Source organism: Muntiacus reevesi, chromosome 2 (genome assembly GCF_963930625.1).
Source record: "Muntiacus reevesi chromosome 2, mMunRee1.1, whole genome shotgun sequence".
Classification (NCBI taxonomy): Eukaryota; Metazoa; Chordata; class Mammalia; order Artiodactyla; family Cervidae; genus Muntiacus; species Muntiacus reevesi.
In genome coordinates, this window is record NC_089250.1 from 165,653,402 (window position 1) to 165,674,073 (window position 20,672).

The 20,672-nt window shown below is 54.1% G+C and overlaps 1 protein-coding gene across 1 annotated transcript in view; it reads right to left on the reverse strand.

Moving 5' to 3' along the window:
• FAM53B (family with sequence similarity 53 member B) overlaps window positions 1–20,672 on the reverse strand; it is a 111,968-nt gene that overhangs the window by 80,775 nt on the left and 10,521 nt on the right. The window lies entirely within an intron of this gene.

The following is a 20,672-nucleotide window of genomic DNA, read 5'->3' on the forward strand; positions in this document are numbered from 1 at the left end:
GTCCTGAGCCCAGCACACCTGAGCCCGGAATCCCACCTCTTAAAATGTGCTGAGTGCCCTTTGCCAAGTTACTTCCTTTCTGAACCTCGATTTCCTCTCGCCATAGAAGACTGCCACCAGAGCTTGCCACAGAAGACGGCTGCACCATGAGAAAATGCGAACTCAAGCCGTTTGCATGGTGAGAAGCCCTAGCTCGTTTGAAGAACTGCTCGATCCACAGTAGCCACAGCCACTAGTTTCATGGGGGAGCCCGTGAGTCCTGACCTCTTCTCAGCAATGGACACCCAACCATCTGTCCTCTCAAAACAATAACTTTTAAAGGCAGAATTTTACAGCTAAAACTTTTCAAAGCTAATGTCCCATCTAGAGGGGACTGGCTATATGACGGTCGATCCCTGTGGTGAAAACAGTAAGAAAGATGCTGTGGAAGTCTTATCACCATGGAAACAAGCAACCCCATCTGATGCCGCTACTATGTACCAAGCACAAAGCTGGACAGAGGTGGTGGTGCAGGGGCCTTGGCTCTCGTGTCTCTGCTCCCAGCAGAGCCCCTACAGAAGGCCAGAGCACACAGAGGCAGCAAGATCGGTGAGTACCAGAGGACCGTGTATTCCTGGAAACTAGGGCAGTCAGTAAACACAGCAGGCGCTGGAAGGCTGAAAAAGGTCCTGCACAAGCCCTGTCCTCAGAGGAGTCGTGGAAAGACAGTACTGGGGACACAGGCACCACAGCTATACCAGAGGCAGACAGGAGGAAGCGGGGAGCGGAGGGGGCAGGGCTGAGTCATAAACAGACCCCTCTGCACAGGGGCCAGTGATACACAGCACAGCTGGAAGAGCCCGGGAGTGGGGACAAGCCAGACGGCCACCAGCAGGCGGCCGGTAAGAGAAATCACAGGGCCGCTATGTAAACGAATACCACCACGTCACCAGCACCGCAGTTTTAATGAGGTGATTCTAGTGGTGCCGACTTGACACTCTCTCCAAGATTCACTGTAAACGAAAACAGCAAGGAGAGGAGAACAGCGTGGTCCCATAACCACGTGGTCCTGGAGGGGGAGAAGGCACTCTGTGAGTGCATAGCCTCACACACGCACACGCATGTGCTGTTTGTGTATTTCATCCAGTGCATGTAAGCATATTAACACCTTTTTGATTAAAAAGAAAATAGGTAAGACTTCAAGAGGAAGGGAGGAGGCAACTGGGAAGAGGGAAGCAGGACGGAAGCCTGGCAGCCTGGCCTGCATGTGGTGGGGGCGGGGGCCAGGAGCCCACTGGTGGTGGACACATAGGGTACGTGGAGAAGGGCAGCAGTGGGACAAGGGGCTGGAAAGACAAGAGTTACACCAGGCCAAAGGCGCTGATGCCAGGCTCCATCTTGCAGCCAGGGGAGGGTCCCCAAGGAGTTGGGAGTTGACGTGGTTGATCTGTTGAAACAGTCATTTTGTTTGCTTTCTTGAATCCTTTGCAACACCTAGCAGGGTGTCTTGACTACACCAAGAGCTTCACACGTTTCTGGAACCAGGCTGAATCGTAGCAACTTTTGAAATAATCTGGGCACATTCTCAGACCCTGTGAGGCAAATCCAAACCGGCAGAGCCTGGCACCATGTGGAATTCCCTGGGATTCCTTTGATCCGTGGCATGGGCCTGGCCAAGCTCACTGGGGAATGCCAATGCCCGTCCAGAGACTCAGAGCCCAGTCTGAGAACGGGGCCAGGAACTTGACCTTTGAGGGACACAAGGGTGCACCGCTCCACCCGAAGTAAGGAGGAGGTGCCCCGGAGTCCAGCGACAAGGGAAAGACCTGCTGAGCTCATCTGTGGGGCACAGATCCTACCCTGGCCTGCTCGGTCTTCTCGGAGCCCGTATCAAGAACAGCTTCTATCTACTGAGCACTGACTGTGTACCAGGTGCTTTATATTCACCAGTTACACCACAGATGTAACTGATAACAGTTTACAGACAGATGAAGTAACCCACCCAGGGTCTCAGGGGTGAGCTCCCGAGCCTGTGCGTCCCACTGGAGCCCGCCTGCAGCAAAGCCCCACCCGACCTGCCTCTCCATCCCAAATGCATCCTTCAAAGCCCCGTCGAGTAACGCCCATACAACCTAGCGAGCGCACTCCTTGGCACGTAACCCAGAGAATGCAAGCTTATGTTCACACAAAGCCCTGCACATGAGTGCCTATAACAGCTTTATTCATAACAGCCAAAACCAGGAAACAACCCAGATGTCCTTCAACGGGTGACTGGCTAAACAGACTGCGGAACAGACATGCCCCTCTCCACTGGAATGGGAGGAACTATTGATACCTACTTGGATGAATCTCCAGGGAATTATGCTGCCTGAACAATCCCAATCCCCACAGGTTAATTACCGCCCGACTCTATTTATATAACAGTCTTGAAATGACAAAGGGACAGAATGGAAGGCTAGCTTTAGTTGCTCCTGGTGGTCTGGATGGGTGCTTGGGAAGGCGGGTGGGAGAGGGAGGAGGATGTGCTTATGAAAAGGGTGGGGACCCTCGAGGTGATGAAAATGTTCTGCATCTCAACTGCATCCGTGTCGACTTCCTGTTTTCGACTTGCACTGCAGTTTTGCAACATGTTAACTGCTGGGGGAAACTGAGTGAATGATACACAGCATTTTCTACCATTTCTTACAGCTACATGTGAATTTACAATGATCTCAAATTTTAAAAAGAAACGTTTCCTTCCAGGTTTATTGATATAAATTGATACACGGCACAGTGTATGTTTCAGATGTACAGCATTATGGTCTGACCTACATACATCATGAAATGATGACCACAAGTTCAGTGAAGACATCCATCATCTCGTAGAGATACAAAAGAAGCAAGAAAAAGAAATGCTTTCTTGTGTCAAAATTTTATTTCTTTAAAGGCTTTTTTTTAATGTGGACCATTTTTTTAAAGTTTTTATTGAATCTGTTATTGCTTCTGTTTTGGTTTTTTGGCCATGAAGCACGTGGGACCTTTGTTCCCCGATCAGGCATCAAATCCTCAACCCCTGCATTGGAAGGCGAAGCCTCAACCACAGGCCAGCCAGGGAAGTCCCTTCCTGGTGTCACACTTTCAAATGTAAAAAGCCCACCCCATCGACACATTTATCAAAACTCATAAAACCAAACACCAAAAGTGAGTTACACTGCACAGGCATATTAAAAAAAAACCTTTTTTAAGGGGCCCACGTGGCTGCTGCTGCCTGCACAGGACGTGTGCAGGGCGGGGCCAGGACGCGTGCTGAGGGACTGGGCACGCCTCGCCATCACCCTGCAAGTCACCTGACTCCAGTTTCCTCATCTTTAAAACCAAAGTGAGAACACCTTTGCTCTGCGGGCTGCCGGGAGAACTAGGTTAAGCAAAGGCGCATAACAGAGGCGGCACAGAGAAGGCCCCAGACACCGGTGCCCACCTCCCAGGGTACCCACGGGTGGTCAGTGGGCGCCAAGTGATCCTGCCCGGGGTCCACAAGAGGCCTCAACCCAGCCCCGTGGAACCCTGGCTCCAGATCCTCCTCCACCTACCCCTTCACCGCTGTGCTTCCCGCCTCCAGCTCCCACAGCACCAATGACAGGCTGGGCGCTTCTCATTTCATCTAATTGCCACGAACAGCTGTTGCTGCTAACAGGATTCCCATTTCCCAGATGAGAAGACCAAAGCTCCGGGAAAATAAATCAGGCAGTTGCCCAAGATCCTGCAGCCTCAAAGGGGTGATGTCGAGATGTGAATCCAGGTCTGCCTCCTCAGGACGCTTCATGGACAGGGGATGAGTTGGCTTTGTCACACGAAACTTTCCTAACAAGCTATTCTCTTGGTTTTGTTCTGCAACCTGCGATGTGCCTTTGTACGTCCGCAAGCCCCTGAACCCAGCTGTCTGATGTCACTGTGGTTGGAGACGCTCAGCTTCTGGGGAGTGGGAGCCCTGCCCGTTGCACACCAAATTCCTTTCTACACGCACAAAGTTCTGTAAACTCTCAAATTCTATATAACTCTTCAGAAGATTATAGGAGTTTACCAAACGCTTCTGTAATGCGTTTTGAAGAGCTACCCTTTGAAAAGAAACTGACCACACTGGAACTCACCCAATTAAATGTTTCCTTCTTTTAACATCCTTATCCTGTGTTTACTACTTGTACAAGTTAGTTTTATAGCAGGAGAATATCTCACCACCCCAAACACAGGACTCGGAGCAAAACCTAAACATAACCTTGGCCGCTGACAGTGATTTTCCTGACGGCCTGAGCGGGTCGTTCCTCTCACAGCTCCATGTCCCTCCCCCTCCCGTTAACCAAAGGAAATCGGAGAGAAACAGCAATTGTGCAAGGTCCTGGAGAAAGCTGCGTGCACTTCTCAACTCTGGGGACTTCTCAGCTGCTGGTATGACAGAAGCAATCTGTGGGCAGGCTCTGGAAGCAAATTTGTGAACGTTTGAGGAAGTGCATCTTTCAGGGGGCCATGCGGCCTTTTGCCAGATCCCATGACAAACTCCTGGAAGGGTGGAAAGGAGAGCCTGAATCCTGTGGTCGCAGTCACGGTCCACCTCTGCCAAGAGAAGGGAATTAAATCTGCCCAGGGAGGCCTTTCGCTTGAGGCTTGTGTAGCAAAGGCATCTGAGTTTAAGGATAAAAAGTTAAAAGCTGCCTAGGAGCTTTTATCAAGAGCCTATACTTTCCCAGACCGAGCTGATACTGGAAAGAGTCTGCAGTTTCAATAAGAGGACATGCCCAGAGAATGTGTTTCCCAGACGCTGGTGGAACACTTAAACTAACTCCCTTGGCCTAGGTTCCCAAGTCTTCAGGTCCTACTGAAAAATCACCGATCAAAGAGCGAGGCCTTCACCACCTGCAACGCGCTGACAGAAAAACAGAGACAGATGAAACCTCTTACGTCAATACTTGAACACCAAGGACATGCTCGGCACCAAACATCACAGATTTAAGGCAACTCCACAGCAGAGGGAACAGACAGCAAAAAAATAACCTCTTATCCACCATCTTCCCAGTGGCTTCCTGGTCTGTGTTTGTGGAAATTAACAGGTGACGTGGGGTCTACCTTTAACAGAGCATGAATAAAATGTTAATCGCTCAGTCGTGTCTGATTCTTTACGACGCCATGGACTGTAGCCCACCAGGCTCCTCTGTCCATGGGATTCTCCAGGCAAGAATGCTGAAGTGGGTTGCCATGCCCGCATCCAGGGGATCTTCCCGACCCAGGAAAGACCCACATCTCCTGCACTGCAGGTGGAGTCTTTTATCGTCTGAACCTCCAGAGCAGTCAGGCCCCCGGGCTTACTGCGTCCTCAGAGCAGCCCTTCGAGTGGGCACTGCTGTTTTCCCATTTTACAGAGGGACAAGCTGAGGCCCAGGGTCACCCAGCTGTGAAGGGTGAAACAAGGACTCAAGCACGTCTAATGGGTTCCAAAATCTCTGTCTTAACCACCGAGGCTTCTACTCCAGGATCTGTTAACATTTATCATGATTATCCCCACAAATATTTGATTTCTCAAACGGACCAGATACTGACGCACAGATGCTGGATTGGCAACACATCCCTTCTCCATAAGCTCTTCCCGAGGTGCCCCAGGCCACACCTCAACCTTCTGGACTTAACGCTGGAACTGGCACTGGGGGTCCCACTGAGGCAGGAAGTGGGGAGGCGGGAAGGTGGGGGTGAAAGCATACGGGCACTGCTTCCCTGCCCTAAACGCATGGAGGTGCAGCCGTGCTGGGTGCCAGGCAGAGGTGAAGAGCCTTTGAGGAAAGCCAGGGTGCCCCCAGGCCTGGGGGAGTGGTGCCAGCTCCTTGCTACATCAGATTCTGAGTCCATTGACCCCCGTCTCCCTGGGCTCCCACGGCCCACCCTGCCCTTCTCTCCAAGTCCATTTTGCTCCAGGGAGCCCTCCCCTCCAGGCGCGTCGTTCAGGTGTGGACCTGCCTGTGGCCTCCTGTGGTGTCAGCAGAGCACCTCCGACAGCAGGAACCTGATCGGTGTTCTCGGAGTCAGCAACACGCTGGGGGACGAGCACTGGACGCAAGGTCCAGAATCACTCCCGGCTTCCACTCCCGGCTCAGTCCCAGGCAGGCCGTGGCGCCCGGGACGCATATGACTTTGCTAAGCTGTGCGATCTGTAAGAAGCTGGCCCCCTCGAGTGGGGGATTAAGGAAGGAAGGGTCTGCACGGTGGGGCCCCTGAAGAGGGGCCCCGGGACCAAGGTTCCCAGGTGAGTGCAGTTCATGCACAGAGGGGGTCCTCCTCCGGCGCGTGGAAACTGGCTACCAGGTCACAGAACAGGCTCACCTCGCTGGGAGGTGCAGTGGCCGGATACTCGAATCCATGACTGAGTCTCACGGTCCCTCGGGCTCCCATCCACCTGTGGCAGGTGAGGAAACTCGGCTCAGAGAGGCAGCACGGCCTGGCTACACACCACACAGCTGACTCACGGCTGCCCGGGACTCTTGGGGGCTGAGCTGTGAGAATAAAGCACCTCCTGTCCTTACAGACAGCATGCTCGCCCCATCTCTGATCCCTCCTCCCAGAGTAAGGCGTGTCCTTGGGGGTGTTTTCTGCAGTAACTAGGGTGATCAACATTCCCGGAACTAGACCTCCAGGTAGTCAAAAGCCGCCAAAGGCCCAGTCTTGGGGGAAGGATGGGCAACCATGCCACCCAGCAGGAGAGGGACCCACCCCGTGCCCTGCGCTGAGCAAAGCAGCCCAGGCCCCCTCGTGAGGCTGTCCTCATGGAGGGCAAGCAAAACCTTTGCTTCGGTTGAATGAGCTGGTGAACCAAACTGGGACTCCGTTCCCTGGGACTTCATACAGTTACTCTCACTGCGCTGGAGGGATCTGCTGTTTTTTTTGTTTTGTTTTGTTTTAAGCAAATAGCATTTCAAGAGGAGGGGGAGGAAGAACATTATTCAGGGACATGAAAGTGTTGAGACCCGGAGCCAAAACAAATCTGAACATGGGAACGAGACAGCCTGAGTTGCTTCTTGAAACTGAAGCCAGCTGCATGCGTGACCTGTCAAGAGCTCATTCATCATGAGAAATAACTGACAGGCCAGTCTCCTATAAGCACTCGCTGGAGTCATTCTAACCCGCCAAACCTGAGAGAGAGAGAGAGAGAGAGAGAGAGAGAAGAGAGCGTCCTATGGACTAGAGTCCAAGGAGCGAACTCAAAAGGAAGAAAAGGAAGGCTGGGCGGGGCGGGGGAGGGGGTGGAGGACCAGCACTTACTGAGGGAGCACAGACTAGACACCGCCTTCTCCTCCAGACCAGGGTGAGGCAGAGAACAGAGGATGGGGAGACAGAGCCGGAGCCCCCGAGATAAGCTACTGCATGTTAAGCCACTTAGCCTAAGACGACCATGACCTGTTCTTTGCTCAGACCTATTTACAAGTACAGTGAATGTAATCAAACCATGGTTAAGGAAACAAAAGAGAGGAGGGGGTAAAAAAAAAAAGGAAAGAAAGAAAAAAAAAAAAGAAACAAGAACAGAGTGGCCCAAACAGTGTGGCCTCTTCCTGAAGGTGGCGGGGCTCGGGAGCCATGGGCTCCGGCCTGGCCTCTAGCCCAGCCCGTCTGCCAACTCACTTCCCCCGCGTGGCCTTGGTCCCCTCGCCTGGAAGCCTGGGCCACGCGGGCTCCATGTCTGCCCAGTGAGCCCCAGCTGTGTGGTTCAGCCAGGTCCTGCGGCCTCTCTGAGCCTCAGTTTCCTCCCCCGCATCATGAAAACAGGAGCCCGGGGGAGTGCGTGACTCGATCAGGGAAGCTGAAGGTGCGTTGTGAGCTGGGGGCAGGCGGGAAGGGCTGACGCCTGCCCTGCAGTCACGCTCTGGCAGCGGGGCCTTGGCCGGCCTTTCCGATCCTGCTCAGACCGGACTTCCAGCGTTCAAGATCCCGGGAAACCCGCACAACAGCAAAGGCCGAATTCTCACTCACTGCTGTCGCAAGCCTGAGCCGTGACCTTCTGCATGGCTGAGTGGGGAGCAGGAAGCCACCCCGATACTCCCTGAGGGGCCAGTGACGCCTGGGTTCTGGGGCTGGGGGGGGTTGGCCCCACCCTTCCGGATCTATGGGTACAAACCAGGGTGTTTGTACAAGCGCATTTTCCAAGCTCCATCCTTAAGCACAGTGGGCGCACCTGGTGTTTTTCAGTGACGTTAACAATGTTCGGGGATGAAGGCAGTTTCTTGGCAGGCCAGGAAGTTAAGTCACTCACCAGTTTTCACACCTTGGTCTCTTACCTTCTGCAAAGGAACAGTCTCCCCCTCAGCAAAATATTTGTGGATTTTGGGGGGGCCGGAGGACCCGCCCCAGCCAGGCTGTATGCACACCTCCAAGCTGGCGCCGCCCAGGAGTGGCTCAGGCAGGGAGAAGCGGTCCTGACCCGCTCCAGCCACACCAGCTCTGCCCTCACAGAATCGCCGGCTGCCGAGCAGAGCACACGGAGTCCCCCATCCCCCGCCAGCAGCCGGCACTGGGGCCACAGCTGGGAGGCAGCCCCTCTCGATCTCAGGGGCCCCTCGCGGTATCACAAGTGTCACCCCGGAACACGGGAGGTGACGCAATGGTAAGGACTGCTAGGGACGTGAGAACCAGGTCTCCCATCTGCCGCCCGCTCGAGAGGTCACACCCTGACCTCATCTCGCGGACCAGGGGCCTCACCCTCCTGAACCCACCGGTGATACAGGGTCTGGTGCAGAAATGAATCAGCCCAGCTAACCGATCTACCCCGAGGCTTCCGCCCTCCCCTCTGCCCCTCGTGCTGCAAGGCGCCACCGCACGTTCGAGAACACCAGCGGCAGCCAAGACAAAACTCTTCCGGGTCCATCGTAGCGACAGGTACCCTTGAACTTCGGGGCACCTCGCAGTCGCTTCTTCAAGCCGTGCCTCTGGTGCCTCCCGGGGGCTTTCGAAGGGCGGGCCCAACTCCACCAAGATGAAGCTGACATCAGCACGAGGCGGAGAGAGCCACTGTCTGTGAACAACAGCCACTGGTCGGCACAGGCAGCACCAGACTCTCGAGGAGGTGGGAGAAGGGCTGAGGTCAGAATTCACAGCAGAACCCAGAGATTCGGTTCTGAGCAATCTAGAATGGCTCAGGGACCAAAGGCAAGGAGCCTTGGTCTCGGCTCCTGCTTCACCTTCCGGCAGGGCAGGGCGTGGGGCAGGGGAAGGGAGGGGCGCCTCATTTGCAAACCCATCTCCACTTCCTCTAAGCGCCTGGGTGGATGTGACAACCGGCCTCCTGAGCACAGCCCTCGAGGGGGTTAAAGAGGAAGCGGCAGGGCCAACCCAATTCGAGAAGCCCTGCTGAACTCTTGCAGGGCCTCCGGGGTATCCTGACAGCTCTAAGGGCGACTCCAACAGCCCTGAGAGACCTAACCCAACCTCCAGAGGTGAGGAGACCACTCCTTCGTCAGAAATGGCTCGGGCCCGGGAAGAAACGCAGGTTTGGTCCACGTTTGTCCACAACATACCCTTAAGAGTACCTGAAAACCCCCAGACAAGCCAGCGGCTGCTGTCATTGTCACATTACTGTCATCGTCCCCTATCGGGGCCAGCGGATCAAGACTTTGGTGCAGGCTTGTCTGACCCTCAGGAAGCGCATTTCACTAAGTCAGCAGCTAAACTCCACAGCCAGGCCTCGGAGCACCTCCCACACCCATCAGCGGGCGGGCTGGCCTTCGCCCCACATAGAAGGGGCCTGGCCCTGCTCAGGAGCCTCCTCTGGAGGAGATGCCAGGCAGGCAAGAGCAGGAAGGGGCAATGCCCACCTCCTAGGCCAGGAGGAAGCCCCGGGGAGGTGAGTGTAAATCATCAATGTGCTCAGTTATAAATAACAATAATAAAGCTTTTGGTTTTTTTTAAAAAAAAAGTTGTCAGACCAACAAGAGGACAGGATGAGACTGGATGAAATTTAACAGGTCCTTGGTCAGAGGTCAGCGTTGGGACACCAAAACCACGTTTCCGGTGTGCTGGGTGCATGGCTAGCAGCAGGCAGTCCTCCCGGGAAAGCCGGCTGGGACAGGGTTGTGCTCACTCACTCCACAAGCCCTTGTCCAGTGATTGCTTGGTGTCCGCAGGCGTTGAAGACAAAAACATATGTAAGCCACAGGCCCTCTGTCCAGAGAAGTAAATATTATTAACTGACGCATGAGTGAAATAGAAAGTAAAATGCACTAAGAGGCAGAGTACACTTTAAAAGACAAATGACATGATAACATACCTGGGTACGTTCAAAACTGGGCATCACAACTTTTATGGGGTGCATGCAAAGCTATGCTGGGGTCTCCCCCCTCTCACCCCTAAGACAAGATAACATAACTGGGCCTTCCAGAGTTCAAAACTGGGCATCACAACTTGTATGGGGTGCATGCAAAGCCGTGCTGGCGTCTCCCCCCTCTCACCCCTGGGCGGGGGGAGGTTTTCTTCCTGAGCAGATTCTTGTTTACATCAGTTATTAATAAATCAACAGAACATTCGCTAGAGCAATGATGCTCATGAAGCACAAAGCCCATCGCATGCCCAGAGTGGCATTCACACCCCCCAGGCCCCAGTAGCCAGGGCTGGCAGAGCCGCTCTGCGGGCCCCTGGTGTGGCCTCACCCGGGGGGTCAGTGGCATTCACACAGACACAGTGGGTCCCGCTTCTCAGAGGGGTCAGATACGGGAGGCACCAACAGAATAAAAGTATCTCCCCCAAACTTTCAGCACAACCCAATTTAAAAGTCACCTGCCTTCCACAAAGCGGAACAAGAGCAAAAACATAACTTGGGCAAACGTCTGTGCCATGCTACTGTCAACAAGGCGGCCTTCCCCTTGAGCCTCAGACGCCAAATTAATCTGCCTACAGATTAGTCCTGCTCAGGTGCAAAAAACATGCATCTTCAGCATAGACAGGACAGAAAGCAACTTAACTGCCTAACAGTAACGACAGGATAAACTGCTGCCCAGACATCCATGCAAGGAACAATACGCAGCTTTTCAAAAGACTTGATAGGTACCAAGAGGAAACCATCTTCCAGTCTAGTGCTAAGTGAAAAAGCAAAGACAGTGGACACAGCCAGCTCCTATCTGGGCAAAACTAAATGTAATCGTAAGATATAAGGATTCAAAAGAAACAATATCAGGGACCTTCAGGGAGAGGAAGAGGGTGGCTGAGAACAGAGTGGGGAGGAGGCTCTTCAATGAATACCATTTTGCACGTTTTGAACTTTGAAGGTGTGTCCTATGCAAAAAAAATAATAATGTTTAAAATCAAAATTCTGTATATATTTACATAAGGTTGCACATCAATGGAATATCTCTGGGAGAATAAACAAGAAGGCAACAGAAGCTCTTCCAGAGAGAGGAGGAGAGGCAGACCAGGGAGACAGGGATGGAGGAGGGGAGAGTTCCTTTTCACAGCAGAGTTTGTACTAAGTGTATATATTGTCTGTTCCTAAAAATTACACGCGCACACACACACAGCTGACAGTAGTTACCCAAATAACCCCCATGCTTCCACGTGTTCCAAGCTTTGCTCACGCTGGGCTCTCTGGTTGCTCGCCTCTTAGCCTCGTCCACCTCCAGCTGAGCGCACACCCCTCGGCTCTTAAAACTCAGCTCAGGTGTCTCCTCCTCCAGGAAGGCCTCGCCCACCCCACAGACGGAGAATCAAAGGAGCATGAAATGAACAGGCAGCGTGTCTGTCTCCCCCGCGGACTGTGAGCTTCGGGAGGGCGAGAACCCACCATGGTCCCGAGTCATAGGACCTCGCACAGACAGCTGCTCAGGGAAACGTTTGCTAAACCAAAAACACACATTTGCTCCGTCAAGTCGGGTCTGCGACTTTCCTGATGCCAAAAGCTATTGACACCTCTTGCTTGTGGGGTCTCCCTGCAGCTATCAAAATTGGGCTGTTGGCACTAATTCGAAGCATTGCACCAATGTTCTCCTGGTCCACGGAGAGGCCGGGCTCAAAGCTGTCTGGGTTCCACGGCAGTGGAGCAGGAGCTGAGCATGTGGTCGGAACAAAATCACTCTCTCTGATACCGTAACTCACCTCCTGGAAACTTGCAAATACCCATTTAGGAGGCTCCCTGGGCAGGCCAGCAGGTTGGCAGGCGGCCCTTCACACACCCAATCCCAGGAAAACCTCAGCCCAGGGTCCTTCCCTGTGGTTTTTTTTTTTTTTCCCCAAGTTCAGCTTTTAGGAGAAAGCACCTGACTGCACTCAGGGTTGGTGGGGAGGCAGCACCCCCAAATGCCGGCGGCCCCTGAGAAGTTGGAGGCCTGAGGCCCGGCAGCCTGCACAGTGAGAAAGGAGGGCCAAGGGGCAGGAGCACCAGGGAGAAGTCAGACGTGCATGTGACGCTGTGCCCCTGAACAAAGGGCAGCTTCTGAGGGGCTGATTCAACAGGCAGGTCCTACGCACACCCTGCGCTGTGCCTCCGCCTCCTGGAACAGGAGCCGCATCCCCCGTCCCACGCTGCCCAGGCTGGTCGTGCCTGGGGCCGAGAGAGGGAGGCGGAGGGACCCAGCCAAGCCCTCACACACCACCCAGTACTCACAGAGGTATACCGCAAGGCACACCTTGGAAGAAAAGCTATGACAATACACAGTGCCTAGGACTGTGTATTGAAAAGCAGAGACATCCCTTTGTTGGCAAAGATCCGTCTCGTCAAAGCTACAGCAGTCATGTACGGTTGTGAGAGCTGGACCATAAAGAAGGCTAAGCGCTGAAGAACTGATGCTTTCCAACTGTGGTGCTAGAGAAGACTTCTGACAGTCCCCTGGACTGCAAGATCAAACCAGTCAATCCTAAAGGAAATAAACCCTGAATATTCATTGGAAGAACTGATGATGAAGCTGAAGCTCCGATACTCTGACCACCTGATGCCAAGAGCCAACTCATTGGAAAAGACCCTGATGCTGGGAAAGACTGAAGGCAGGAGAAGGGGATGACAGAGGATGAGATGGTTGGATGGCATTACTGACATGAGTTTGAGCAAGCTCCGGGAGATGGTGATAAGACAAGGAAGCTTGGCGTGCTGCAGCCCACAGGTTCGCAAAGAGTCGGACACAACTAAGCGACTGGACAACAGCAACAACGCCGAGTGCCGGGGCAGACGCACGCTGCAGGACATGAGTGAGCTGTGGCCCCAGAGAGGGAGGTCCAGGTCTGGGCAGGTGTCCTAGAGGCGGTGGCGGGAGTTGGCCTTCATGGAGACAGGGTGAGGGCATCCTCAGAAGCAGCCAACTGGTGACACATCCAATACGCCAGGGCGCTGGGGGCAGGTGAGGCCCTTCCCCGCTTCAGCAGCAGGAGCCCCATGCTGCCCAAATGGGCACGGCTGATGCCTGCAGCCCTCTCAAACCCCTGGAGGGTGGGGGCTCCGCCAACCAGGGGCGGCCTCAGCCGCACTGGCCTCCCCACCCCGGCCCGGTCCCACCCCTCCAGCTCTCAGCAGGTGGGAACACCAGGCCAGCAGCTGAGCCACGAGGGGCACCCGCCGTACAGGGCGTCCCATGCCACCCCCTTCCATAAAACGGCAGCAGGAAGGTACACAGGGCAAAACAGCTACTCCGCTCTCCCAGCGCGCTGGCAGCCCGGCTCTGACCCACGCGGCTAGCCCGCCGCCCACAGACAATACGGCGATTGTGCTTGCTCCCGGGGGAGGGGGAGCGGCCACGGCCTGCCCCACGTGAGAATGTCACGACCGTCCCGGACTCCCGAGTCACAACTGTGTGATCAGGGCACGTGCCGAGCACGCGCTCACCACGTGTTTGCGTGCCTGTGAAAGAACAAAAGCGGAAGGGCCCGTGTGCTTCCGCTGCGGGGGGACTGGGTCCGGGACGGCAGAGGACGGGGCACAAGAAGCGAGCCCCAGACACAGCGCAGAAATGCTGCATTCAAAACCATGACTGCCTTATTGTCCCCCCGGCCTTCGAGGGGTGGAGGCGGAGGCGGGGGGAGTGGACACTCCTTTGCAGAACAAAACTGCATGGAAAACCGCAAAGTGGGGCAAGACTGGTGACTGCCATCACTTCCAGCTACTCCATCTGCGGCTAAAGACGGGAGACAGGCAGTGATTTCAGATTTCACTCGGGACAACTGCAAACCAAAAATGAGATGAAATCCGTCTTCACAGGCAGGCAGTTGCCACTGACAACAAGACTGATTTCAGGACACCTGAGTCAAAGGGCGCCTCCGACTCAAGACTGATACCTGCAAAGTCATGGGAAGCAGGTGCCGACCACACGCACGGTGAAGGGAAGAGCCCGCCAGGAGACAGGTTACCCCACATCTCCGTGCAGACGTGAGCCCAACCCAAGCGTGGCCTTTCCTTGATGAGAGAGGGTAAAATAAACCCACCTGGGGAACCAAAACTCAAAAGATCCCATGTGCCACAACTAGCTAAGACCTAGCCGCCAAATAAATCAATAAATATATTTTTTTAAAGATGCAAAGCTTTGCATGTACCTCTGCAGGGCAAGAAAAGTAAAAAGGGGATCTGAATCGCAAGCAGGGCAGGCATTGGAGTCGCTGGCTGGGAACCACACCCTTGCTGGGGTGGACGTTGGAGCCTCCTTCAACAACGTGGTTACCAATGCCGTGGTTCTCAAAGTCGTGGTCCCGGAACCAGCAGCAAGTTGCTCCACCTGGGAACTTGTTAGAAATGCTAAGTCTCACTCCCCACCCCAAGTAAAACAGAGGCACTCTGAGCAGAGGCCAGCAATCAGGGCTTTAACAAGCCCTCCAGGTGAGTCTGATGCTCCTTGAAAGTTTGAAAACCAACGTTCTACTTGATTTGGTCCTTAGAACCCTGATACTTAGAAGGGGAGGACAATTCTGTAGATGAAAAAAAATGGGGTGCATCAAAGTTGTCGTTCAGTCCCTAAGTCATGTGACTCTGTGACTCCAAGGACTGCAGCATGCCAGGCTTCCCTATCCTTCACTATCTCCTAGCGTGCATGCTAGCTCATTTCAGTCGAGTCAGACTCTTGGCAACCCTATGGTCAGTATCCTGCCAGGCTCCTCTGTCCATCGGATTCTCCAGGCAAGAATACTGGAGTGGGTTGCCACACCCTTTGCCAGGGGATCGCCCTTCGCAAAGGGATCTTCCTGACCCAGGGATCAAACCCGCGTCTCTTATGTCTCCTGCACTGGCAGGGAGGTTTTTTACCACTAGTGTCACCTGAGAAGCCCACTATCTCTCAGAGTTTGCTCAAATTCATGTCCATTGATTGGGTCAATGATACCATCCAACCATCTCATCCTCTGCTGCCCTCTTCTTTTCTCTTCAATCTTCCCCAGCATCAGGGTCTTTTCCAATGAGGCAGCTCATCAAGAAGCCAAGTATTGGAGCTTCAGCTTCAGTATCAGTCCTTGCAATGAATATTCAGGGTTGATTTCCTTTAGGATGGACTGGTTTTGAGTCTCATGCAAATGTCCATGAGGTCAGAAAGGGGTAGAAGGTCTAAGTCCCACCCCCAGCACTTCATCTGGGACAGAACCTGGGGTCTGAGATAAAGATGACCCAGTGCTTGTCCTTGATGAGTTCCTAGCAGCCCCTAGAATGCTCCCAAGAACTCCAGTGCGGGCAGGGCCTTCGGGGTCCTTCTCAGGAGTCTTGGCCCTGGGGGGTCGGGGGTTGGACAAAGCCCACAGGCATGCAATGGACTGGCTGGGAGGGGAGGAGGAGGCAGATGGGGAGGCAGAATATTTGCCACAACAGGAAGAAAAAAATGGGGTTGAAGAAAAAAGAGTAAATGAAAGGAGTGACTGATACTAAATACCTGGAGGAATACGAGAAGAAAAACTCAATTCCTGGGGAAAAAAAGAATATAAATTGCCGTTTGGAGGCTCTCTGCTTCCACTTGGTTCATTGAGTCTCTGTCGAAAAGAATAAGCTGAGAGACTGTGAGAAGCGTGTTCTCATTTACCCTGAGAAATTTTTTCTTTCGACCACCAGCAGAAGTTATCTACTTAATACATGGCAGCTAGACTGCCTGTCAAGATAATTTAGAGATTAAATCTTTGTTTAAAAAAAGAAAATCCTACATCATCTGTTAAAATCATGGGAGCACTTTTGAACTAAGAAGATTAAACTGGGTGAAGCAACTGAGTGTGACTGTAGGGGGTTTGTGGGGGACAGAAACGATCTGCAGGGCAACCAGAGGGAACCCCAGGGTGGAGACTGGCTTCCAAGAGTCAGGGGTCATTTTTCACGGAGCTGATTGGGGGTTGAGCGAGCAGTTTCAGCGGGAGCAGCCAGAGGGAAGCCCCACGGGGATGAACAAAGCACTTCCCTGGCTCATCTCTGTCGGCTTCCTTGCAGGTGGCACAAGCAGCCAGTTAATGGAGGGAATGACTGCGTGCTTGGCATTTCCACCACTGCGCACCTTGAACCATACAACCCGGGGGATCAGAAACCCTAAATCTGTCTTCTGCACGGCATGTCCGCTCCAGCAATCTCAAACATCTTCCAGAGCTAAGCAGGGAACAGAAGCAAGTGAAGCCCGATGGGCAGGAACTGTGATGCAGAGCAGGGAGCCCCAGGGGGGCTGGATGACTGGCTACCCTTGCCTGGCTGTGGAGGGGAGAGGTGGGGAGAGGACCCAGGGTAATACTAAAGATCTTCTGATGTGCCAGAAAAAGCTGACAATCTAGACCTCTTTGTACAATCCCAGGTTTTAAATGTTGTCAAGAAATGCAGAAGTGCCTAGAGCTCCCTGGGGGCCAAACAAACTTTGCCAGGGGACCACATCTGGCCCCCAGACTGTGGGCGCACAGCCTCTGCCCTAAAGGATGCTGACTACACAAGCTCCGAAGTCACCCAGACAACTATACTTCACCTCGGTTTGAAGAGCCCGGTGGCTTCGCCCTGAGCACCCCACAGTCACGCATATCCATCTGTATCCCTCTTGGCTGGTTCTGAGTTAGAGGAAGTCCTAAAAAGGACTAGAACGCGCAGACTGAAATCCTGAGCACTCCAGGGTAGCACTGTGACGCTCGCAATCCCTATCGGCAGAGGCCTGCCTTCCCACCTGCGTGCGCGGAGAGGTGGGCAAGCTGCGGCCTTACTGGGAGCAGAGGATGGCCCGGGTCTACTCCACCCTCACCGGGAGGGCTCCCTTCCAGCCTCTCCCACAGTGGGGCATCAGGGAAGGGGAGCTTCCACGCCAAGTTCTTTAAACAAATCCAAGTAAAGCCAGCAGAAGGAAGAGACGATTCTGGAGCCCTGACACCTACACATGGCTGGCTTCCTCGATCACGACTCCCGCACAGAACACAGGATTCTGTTTTGATGACATCTGTGCAAGATACAGAAATGAGACGGGGGTTTCCTGCCTCTGATTTCAAAACAGCCTGGGACAAACGAAGCCTTCTTGTACCACAACCACACATTCAGAGGGACAGCTCCATCAAGTAGGCTTTCTTAAATGTCAGCCCACAGAGCAACCTACTTCTCTGCCCGCAGGCCGTGATAAGACCATGGTGGGGGGAGGGGGGGGCTGTCCAGAGAAGGAAGAGACTCCTCTTGCAAATGGTGGCACGGTCCACGATGGGGGATGACATGGGGTGTGGAGGAGAGATGGGCTTTAGAACAGGAGAACTGGGGTCCAGCCTGTGAGGATGGGCCTGCACTCAGAGATATTCCCAGCGCTCAGTTCCCTCCTGTGGAGTGGGGCTCATTAGCCAACAGCCAATTGCCTGGGTGACCATCAGACAAAATACAGGCACAGGGCCGGCACACAGCAGGTGGTCACCCAATGCCATCTCCCCAAGTAATGAGCCACTTCCACTGTGAACGTGCTGTGCCAGGGTTCTTTGGGGGCACATACACTGCCCCTTGCTGGGTGGTGAGACCAGCACCGAGCAATCCTGGGCACAGCCCAATCTGCCAATGCTCTCGGGCCCCCACAGGCTACAGAGGTCCGGCACCGGAGACCATCCTGAGTGGCTGGCTGGAGGCAAGCAGGGCGTCAGAGGCGGGCACGCAATCAAGCCTGGGCTTCCAGGGCTCTTGCTGCGTGTCCTCTTAACCCCAACTTCCTCCTCACCAAGCACGTCTTTCATGGCTAAATTCACCAGGCTTCTCTGGTTTTCTCCCTTTTGCACTCTTGCCCAGAGTCCGGGAAGCTTCTCCTGGTATCTCAGGCTTGCATCTTGGAGATGTTTTCATCCTGACGCAACGGGAGTAAGCACCAAGCTGGGTGTCTCGAGCACACTGGACTCACGGAAACCCAATGTGGGCAGGCCCAGCCGCTCCCAAGGGTACACGTGGCCCGCCCTCCCGACAAAATGCAGCATCTCGTGAAGGCTGTGAGCCCCCGCCGGGACAGCTCAGCAGTGAACAACCCCACGGCGTTTCTCCACCTTCAGACTCCACCAGCGTCCAGCAATGCGGGGAAACGGCTCCAGCAGCGATGCATTTACAGTTGGGCCCACGCACAGAACTCACATCCACGTGCTCCACATTTGCTGTCCCACCTCGGAAGGACTCTACCCCTAACTAGCTTCCAAAGGGGCTGGGAGTCAGCGAATGTGGGGGCCAAGCGAGACAAGAGCTACAGTTCTGCCCAGCTCCCAGCCAGTCAACAGACTGCCCCAGCGCTGCAGCTGACGGCATCTTAAGGAGAAAGTCACGTGATGCTGGCTAGTGGCGGGGCCTGGAACGTCTCTTCCTTCCTCATGCTACATAGAAGCCACCATTCTGAATGAATAAAGTAGTTCCTTATCTGTTGCCCATGCAAAACATGGCCATTCCATCAAGACGAAAATGTGCCCAGCCCAGCCCAGGAGGAACAGCGGTACGACCCATCGGGTCTAGATGCTCTGGAGCAGTGTGATCAGAACACAGGCAAGGCAGGATTTCTGTGGACTTCCACACAGCTCAGCAACTGTGTGTGCACCCGCGTGTGTACACACACCCACGCACATGTGCATACACACACCCAAGCAGGGGAAAGTGCTGGGCACTGCAGAGCTGATGTGGCCACCGGCCCAGGTGAGCCAGGGGCCAGGGGTAGAGGGGCTGGGGTCACAGGCTGGAGCAGCAGGACTGACGGGGACCCTTGCGCAGCCACTGCCCACTTGGGGTTGGGCACCGTGGCTCGCGGGGTGAGGGGCTTGCCCACAGTCACGCAGAAGGAAGGTCTGGGGGCAGCTTCTCCATTTCAGGCCGAGGCCCCCTCTGTCCCATCACACATGTCTCCATCACCTCCAAGTCAATGAACTCACTTTGCACCCTGTGTTTTAGAGTCAGGGAAGTCTGTGTCCTTTCTTTCCCTGGAGTGCCTCCTCTATACTTCCAGTTCCCTCACATACTGGGAGACGGTATGGGCTTTCCGGGTGGCTCAGGCGTAAAGAATCCACCTCCCAATACAGGAGACGCAGAAGACTCAGGTTCAATCCCCAGGTCGGGAAGATCCGCTGGAGAAGGAAATGGCAACCCACTCCAGTATTCTTGCCTGGAAAATCCCATGGACAGAGGATCCTGGTGGGCTACAGTCCACGGGGTTGCAAGCGTCAGACACAATTTAACACATGCACAAGGTCTAGCGCACTTCTGCCCCCAGAATGTTCTGTGCAGCTGGGCCATTTTATATCTGTGCCTTCCAATGTGACCGTGAACAGCCACACATGGCTACTGAGCACGTGATCAGTGGTTAGTGCAGGTGAAGAACTGAATTCTTAGTTCCACTCTGTTTTAATTTTAAACCATCAAAACTGTCAATTATCCCTCAATAAAGTTGGAAAAAACTTTTAAGTGGCTACCGGTGGCTAGCAGCTACCACGCTGAACGGCACAGGTTTGGTATACAGACCCATCCTTACAGGGAGTGGGTCAGCTTGTTATTTCTCTGTAAAAAGCTGGACAATAAACATCTTGAGCTCTGCAGACCATACGGTCTACACCCACCGCCTCCCGTGACCTCACCTGGTCTCCCACAGATCCACCCAGAACCTGTGCAGAAGCAGCCAGCCTGCTCTTTCTCTAGCAGGTGCAGGCGAAGGGCTGGCCGGGCATCCGCACACAGGTTCAAAGCCGAGGAGGGCACAAGCAGGCCAGGGGCCGTCGGGCCGACCCAGAACCCGTGCCAGGCTGGCCCTGATCCTCCAAGGCTGAGTCGAGGACTCTGGGCCACAAACTAGAGCAGAAACATCCCGAGGTCTTTTCTGCAGCCCTCAAGGACATGCCTGAATTTACAAAAGGTTTAAAAATCGGACACTTTCCATTTAAGCAAGTTAGAACCCAATCACCTGCAGACAGGCCATCCCCTACACGCCTCAACCGGCAGCCCAGGTGCCTGACACGCGTGGCTCTTCCCCTCTGCTCTACAGCTCACCTTTGGGGCCTTTTGGCCTCTGCCAGACCTAACCGCTCTCTTACTTTTCTTTCTAAAAAAAGTGAGGGCGTTTGCTAACTGGCCTGGGAATCAGATGAACAGCAGCAGCCAGCTTACTTAACTTCTCTCCTCGAGGCTAAATGTTGATGTACAAAACCCCCCACAGGGCTTGGAAAACACACCCCGAAAGCCGCGATGAGCTGCTGAAGGGCCCAGCCTCGGAGGTTCACTCTTTTACTTCATTATCGTCCTCTGGGCCTGAGTCACGTGCCACGCAGCCACTGGGGCCTGGAATCCTGGCTGGCATCTG